The sequence below is a fragment of the Oncorhynchus nerka genome, linkage group LG11 (assembly GCF_034236695.1).
Source record: "Oncorhynchus nerka isolate Pitt River linkage group LG11, Oner_Uvic_2.0, whole genome shotgun sequence".
Taxonomy (NCBI): domain Eukaryota; kingdom Metazoa; phylum Chordata; class Actinopteri; order Salmoniformes; family Salmonidae; genus Oncorhynchus; species Oncorhynchus nerka.
This window is the reverse complement of record NC_088406.1, coordinates 3,141,213-3,148,803: the sequence shown is the minus strand read 5'-3', so window position 1 is coordinate 3,148,803 and position 7,591 is coordinate 3,141,213. Positions and strand designations below refer to the sequence as shown.

At 46.4% G+C, this 7,591-nt stretch overlaps 1 protein-coding gene across 1 annotated transcript in view; it reads left to right on the top strand.

The window, feature by feature from the left end:
• Nucleotides 1-7,591, top strand: part of tenm4 (teneurin transmembrane protein 4) — a 377,083-nt gene that overhangs the window by 238,751 nt on the left and 130,741 nt on the right. The gene's annotated exons all lie outside the window — the stretch shown is intronic.

The window sequence follows — 7,591 nt, the reverse complement described above, 5'->3', positions numbered from 1 at the left end:
TCCTACGTGAATCTATTTACTCCAACGACAGCGGAGACATGGACATGCCAACACTAGGGCGTAAGAAACCACCCGTCCAAAATACACAGGACTAAAACTGTCTGGAAAATAATGAGATAACACTTATACACCAACACCAAAAATAACAGAGAACAAGGCCGCACAAATACCCAGCGGGCCTAGTGCCCTTAAATAGCCTATAAACAACACTAACTCAAAACAGGTGTACCCAATTAAACCCAATAAACAGAAACAAACGGAAAGGGAATCGATGGCAGCTAATAGGCCGGCGACGACGACCGCCGAGCGCCGCCCGAACAGGAAGAGGCACCATCTTCGGCGAGATTCGTGACAAATGACCTCTGGTCTTATCTTTCTATTGGAACGTGTTTGGTCCAATGACCTCTGGTCTTTACTGTGTTTGGTCCAATGACCTCTGGTCTTATCTGGCTATTGGAACGTGTTTGGTCCAATCACCACTGGTCTTTACTGTGTTTGGTCCAATCACCACTGGTCTTTACTGTGTTTGGTCCAATCACCACTGGTCTTTACTGTGTTTGGTCCAATCACCACTGGTCTTTACTGTGTTTGGTCCAATCACCACTGGTCTTTACTGTGTTTGGTCCAATCACCACTAGTCTTTACTGTGTTTGGTCCAATCACCACTGGTCTTTACTGTGTTTGGTCCAATCACCACTGGTCTTTACTGTGTTTGGTCCAATCACCACGGGTCTTTACTGTGTTTGGTCCAATGACCACTGGTCTTTACTGTGTTTGGTCCAATCACCACTGGTATTTACTGTGTTTGGTCCAATCACCACTGGTCTTTACTGTGTTTGGTCCAATCACCACTGGTCTTTACTGTGTTTGGTCCAATCACCACTGGTCTTTACTGTGTTTGGTCCAATCACCACTGGTCTTTACTGTGTTTGGTCCAATCACCACTGGTCTTTACTGTGTTTGGTCCAATCACCACTGGTCTTTACTGTGTTTGGTCCAATCACCACTGGTCTTTACTGTGTTTGGTCCAATCACCACTGGTCTTTTCTCTCCTCTTCCCTACGCTGTGTGTTTGCCTTTCGAATTAGGCCTCTGTTTTCCTAACCGTTTTTGTTGTTGTTATCCACAAGGTTAATAGTTTGACTCCGGCGAGAAATCTCGTTAATGTGTTTTTACAAAGGCGCTAGGGGTCTATGGTCTTGAAGTCTTGTTTTGAAAATAAACATTCTCCCCCAGTCCTCTGCTGAGTTCAAAGTTATATAGCAGGGAAAATCATGTCCTGGATCAAGATTGCATTAGCACGTTCCCACTTCAAGGGTGTTACAGAACGCTTTATCAAGACTGTTGTGACAATGATGGCGCTCGTTTAGTTCAGTTCAAATCTGATGCACTACTTTTACACAGGGCTCGTAGGGCTTTGTTCAATAGTAGTGCACTACTTTTACACAGGGCTCGTAGGGCTTTGTTCAATAGTAGTGCACTACTTTTACACAGGGCTCGTAGGGCTTTGTTCAATAGTAGTGCACTACTTTTACACAGGGCTCGTAGGGCTTTGTTCAATAGTAGTGCACTACTTTTACACAGGGCTCGTAGGGCTTTGTTCAATAGTAGTGCACTACTTTTACACAGGGTTCGTAGGGCTTTGTTCAATAGTAGTGCACTACTTTTACACAGGGCTCATAGGGCTTTGTTCAATAGTAGTGCACTACGTTTACACAGGGCTCGTAGGGCTTTGTTCAATAGTAGTGCACTACGCTTACACATGGCTCGTAGGGCTTTGTTCAATAGTAGTGCACTACTTTTACACAGGGCTCATAGAGCTTTGTTCAATAGTAGTGCACTATATAGTAAATAGGGTGCCATTTCAGATGCAGAACAGTATTCAGACACAGTATCCAGACAGGGTATCCAGACAGGGTATTCAGACAGGGTATTCAGACAGGGTATTCAGACACAGTATCCAGACAGGGTATCCAGACAGGGTATTCAGACAGTGTACTCAGACAGGGTATTCAGACAGGGTACTCAGACAGGGTACTCAGACAGGGTATTCAGACAGGGTATCCAGACAGGGTACTCAGACAGGGTATTCAGACAGGGTATCCAGACAGGGTACTCAGACAGGGTACTCAGACAGAGTATTCAGACAGGGTATTCAGACAGAGTATTCAGACAGGGTACTCAGACAGGGTATTCAGATAGGGTATTCAGACAGGGTATTCAGACAGGGTATTCAGACAGGGTACTCAGACAGGGTATTCAGATAGGGTATTCAGACAGGGTATTCAGACAGGGTACTCAGACAGGGTATTCAGACAGAGTGAAGGTTTACTTATTTTCTCTAGACAAGCATCACATTGATAAGAGCAGAATCTGGAGGAAAAGCTCATGGTGAACGGCCAGGCTATTGTCAAACAAGAGAATTTACTAATACAACTAGATGGTTTCAGAGGGAGTTCATCACCCAGAGAGTTAAAATACAACTAGATGGTTTCAGAGGGAGTTCATCACCCAGAGAGTTATAATACAACTAGATGGTTTCAGAGGGAGTTCATCACCCAGAGAGTTATAATACAACTAGATGGTTTCAGAGGGAGTTCATCACCCAGAAAGTTGTAATACAACTAGATGGTTTCAGAGGGAGTTCATCACCCAGAGAGTTACTAATACAACTAGATGGTTTTAAAGGGTTCAGTTTTAGTGACCGTCTGTCCCTGTGTTGCTGTCTAAGGTTGTAGTCAGGGGGTAGGTGGTGCGGGGTGTTACAGAATGTTGGGTTACAGAATGTGTGAAGAGAGGAAGAGGGGCTGGAGAACGATCCCTCTCATCACTCATCTCTGGGCGGTCTGTCGGTATGAAAACCCTTTTCAGCCAGCCTGGCAGCATATACCATCTCATCTCTCCTGAGCCTCATCAGCTTCCTCTGCCTCGCCACCTCCACACTCATTAAATATTCAACCACCAGTGTTGACAGGAAATAGGTTTTAAGAAATGTTAAATCCTCCCCTCTTTCTCCTCCTCGTCCTCCTCTTATTCCCAGAGTCAATACATTTTCTGCTCTGTCTGTCTCACTGTCTGCCTCTGTCTGTCTCGCTGTCTGTCTCGCTGTCTGTTTGTTTCTGTCTCTGTCTGTCTGTCTGTCTGTCTGTCTGTCTGTCTGTCTGTCTGTCTGTCTGTCTGTCTGTCTGTCTGTATCTGTCTGTCTGTTTCTCTCTCTGACTGTCTCGCTGTCTGTCTGTCTGTCAGTCGGTCTGTCGGTGTGTCTGTCGGTCTGTCTGTTTCTGTCTCTGTCTGTCATGTTTGTGGTGAGCATAAGAGAGGATCAGGAGAGAGAAGAGTAGAGGGGGAACAGAGGTACCTAGAGGTAGTGTAGGGATGCATCCCAAATGGCACCTTATTCCCTACGCGGGCGCCAACCTATGTCTTACTGTATAAATTCCCTCTGTCTGGAGTGCTTGAGGAGGGAGAATGGTTATAGGATGTCCCCAGCTCAGTGCTGGTTGAAATGGCACCCTATTCCCTAAATAGTGCACTGCCTTTGACCAGGGCCTGCATAGGGAATAGGGTGCCATGCCAGACCTAGCAAGGAGATCTGAAAGCAGCCCAGAGGCTGGGAATGATGACTGAGCACAAAGTTTGAGTCAAGACAGAACTGATTGCTCCCCCAAAATGAGGGATGTGTGGCTGGGTATACCTCAGCCGACGCATGTCATCGGTCGGCGAACATTCTCCAGGAAGTGTTTTCCTGGGACCTGCTGTGTTGGGAGAATGAAGCTGCGGCCACAACGGCACCCTACTCCTATGTAGTGTGCTAGGTCTGACCAGGGACCATAGGGAATAGGGTACCGTTTGGAACTATGTTGGGGTTGGGGGAAGGCCTTGCTATTTATGTTGGGGTTGGGGGAAGGCCTTGCTATTTATGTTGGGGTTCTGGGAAGGCCTTGCTATTTATTTTGGGTTTGGGTTGGGGGGAGACCTAGCTATTTATGTTGGGGTTGGGTTGGGGGAAGGTCTAGCTATTTATGTTGGGGTTCTGGGAAGGCCTTGCTATTTATTTTGGATTTGGGTTGGGGGGAGACCTAGCTATTTATGTTGGGGTTGGGTTGGGGGAAGGTCTAGCTATTTATGTTGGGGTTCTGGGAAGGCCTTGCTATTTATTTTGGGTTTGGGTTGGGGGGAGACCTAGCTATTTATGTTGGGGTTGGGTTGGGGGAAGGTCTAGATATTTACGTTGGGATTAGGGGGTAGGCCTAGCTATTTACAATGCCTTGGAAAAGTATTCACCCCCTTTGGCATTTTTCCTATTTTGTTGCATTACAACCTGTAATTTAAATATATTTTTATTTGGATTTCATGTAATGGACATACACAAAATAGTCCAAATTGGTGAAGTGAAATTTAAAAAATTACTTGTTTCAAAAAACGGAAAAGTGGTCCATGCATATTTATTATCCCCTTTTGCTATGAAGCCATTAAATAAGATCTGGTGCAACCTTCAATTAGTTAAATAAAGTCCACCTGTGTGCAATTTAAGTGTCACATGATCTGTCACATGATCTCAGTGTATATATACACCTGTTCTGAAAGGCCCCAGAGTCTGCAACACCACTAAGCAAGCGGCACTATGAAGACCAAGAAGCTCTCCAAACAGGTCAGGGACAAAGTTGTGGAGAAGTACAGATCTGGGTTGGGTTATAAAAAATATTAGAAACTTTGAACATCCTACAGAGCACCATTAAATCCATTATTAAAAAATTGAAGGAATATCGCACCACAACAAACCTGCCAAGAGAGGGCCGCCCACCAAAACTCACAGACAAAGCAAGGAGGGCATTAATCAGAGAAGCAACAAAGAGACCAATGATAACCCTGAAGGAGCTGCAAAGCTCCACAGCGGAGATTGGCGTATCTGTCCATAGGACCACTTTAAGCTGTACACTCCACAGAGCTGGGCTTTACGGAAGAGTGGCCAGAAGGAGAATGGCCAGAAGGAGAATGGCCAGAAGGAGAATGGCCAGAAGGAGAATGGCCAGAAGGAGAATGGCCAGAAGGAGAATGGCCAGAAGGAGAATGGCCAGAAGGAGAGTGGCCAGAAGGAGAGTGGCCAGAAGGAGAGTGGCCAGAAGGAGAGTGGCCAGAAAAGAAAATAACATGTTTGGTGTTCACCAAAAGGCCTGTGGGAGACTCCCCAAACATATGGAAGAAGGTACTGTGGGAGACTCCCCAAACATATGGAAGAAGGTACTCTGGTCAGAAGAGACTAAAATTGAGCTTTTTGGCCATTAAGGAAAACGCTATGTCTGGCGCAAACCCAACACCTCGCATCACCCAGAGACACCATCCCCACAGTAAAGCATGGTGGTGGCAGCATCATGTTGTCAGAGGTTCACCTTTCCAACAGGACAATGACCCTAAGCATACTGCTAAAGTAACACTTTAGTAGTTTAAGACATTTAAATGTCTTGGAATGGCCTAAATCCAGTTAAGAATCTGTGGTATGACTTAAAGATTGCTGTACACAAGTGGAACCCATCCAACTTGAAGGAGCTGGAGAAGTTTTACCTTGAAGAATGAGCAAAATCCCAGTGGGCAGGTCTATTTATTTATGTTGGGGTTGGGGGGAAGGTCTATTTATTTATGTTGGGGTTGGGGGGAAGGTCTATTTATTTATGTTGGGGTTGGGGGGAAGGTCTATCTATTTATGTTGGGGTTGGGGGAAGGTCTATCTATTTATGTTGGGGTTGGGGGAAGGTCTATCTATTTATGTTGGGGTTGGGGGAAGGTCTATCTATTTATGTTGGGGTTGGGGGAAGGTCTATCTATTTATGTTGGGGGAAGGTCTATCTATTTATGTTGGGGTTGGGGGAAGGTCTATCTATTTATGTTGGGGTTGGGGGAAGGTCTATCTATTTATGTTGGGGTTGGGGGAAGGTCTATCTATTTATGTTGGGGTTGGGGGAAGGTCTATCTATTTATGTTGGAGTTGGGGGAAGGGGATTGGGTTGGGGAGGCCTAGCTATTTATGTTGGGGTTTGGATGGGGGAAGGGGATGGGTTGGGGAGGCCTTGCTCTTAATGTTGAGGTTGCGATTGCGGAAAGGGGGGATTGGTTGGGGAGGCCTAGCTATTTATGTTGGGGTTGGGATGGGGGAAGGGGATTGGTTGGGGAGGCCTAGCTATTTATGTTGGGGTTGGGATGGGGGAAGGGGATGGGTTGGGGAGGCCTAGCTATTTATGTTGGGGGTTGGGATGGGGGAAGGGGATGGGTTGGGGAGGTCTAGCTATTTATGTTGGGGTTGGGATGGGGGGGATGGGGGGATTGGTTGGGGGGAAGGGGTTGGGATGGGGGAAGGGGATGGGTTGGGGGGAAGGGGTTGGGATGGGGGGAAGGGGATTGGTTGGGGAGGCCTTGCTCTCTGTGTTTTTATTGGAGGCTGGAGGCTTGTAGAAGGCAGGCAGGGCAGAGCTGTTGGCATCAGCTTGTGAAGTGGAATTTAACGTGGCATCCTGAGCTTATTTCACATTTATCAGTTAGAAACAATTTCCCCCGGGCCATTTTAATCCACAAGTCAGCGATTTTAAGTTTTTCATCTATGTTTTTTTGCTGATGTATTGTTTCAACTATTGTCAGTTGAAGGTTGAACCCACTTTGTGACCAAATCAAAAACCCTGTATCTTCCTCTATAGACAGTCACCGTGATGTATACTGTCTCTCACAGTGTTGAATTCTGCAGGATTTTCACCTTCCCTTTGTGGTTGTTGTTGTTGTTGTTATACACAGTCTATAAAATACCCTTCCAAGTATTCTCTAAATAAATTGAGTGTGGATTTCTGTTTTGACGAAGCCAAGTTCATAACATAATTTACCACTATGTTAATATATTAGTTGATACTTTAGGGATGGCTCCCCACTCAGGTTGGAGGTTTGTGAACATTGTATTAACCAACCCACTATGAAAGGTTACTCAGGTGTTGTAATTGCAAGGTAATTTGATCCTGCTTTGTCCTATTTCCCAGGTGTAGGATGAGGAATCATCCAGCCCTCGTGTGATAGGCTGTCCGGGCATCGAGAAAAGCCCTTTCTATTTCCCAGGTGTAGGATGAGGAATCATCCAGCCCTCGTGTGATAGGCTGTCCGGGCATCGAGAAAAGCCCTTTCTATTTCCCAGGTGTAGGATGAGGAATCATCCAGCCCTCGTGATAGGCTGTCCGGGCATCGAGAAAAGCCCTTTCTATTTCCCAGGTGTAGGATGAGGAATCATCCAGCCCTCGTGATAGGCTGTCCGGGCATCGAGAAAAGCCCTTTCTATTTCCCAGGTGTAGGATGAGGAAACATCCAGCCCTCGTGATAGGCTGTCCGGGCATCGAGAAAAGCCCTTTCTATTTCCCAGGTGTAGGATGAGGAATCATGGTGGTGGTGGTGGGGGGGGTTTGGACGTGGTGGTGGTGGGGGGGGGGGGGTGTAGTCCTCCATTTTCTCTTCAAGGACTTTACCTCCCGCCGTGTTTTTCCATTAACAAATGAATGACCCACAGCTGAGAGAGACATCCACTGTGAGGGGTGGAGGGCTGAGGTGTGGCTATAGTACATCT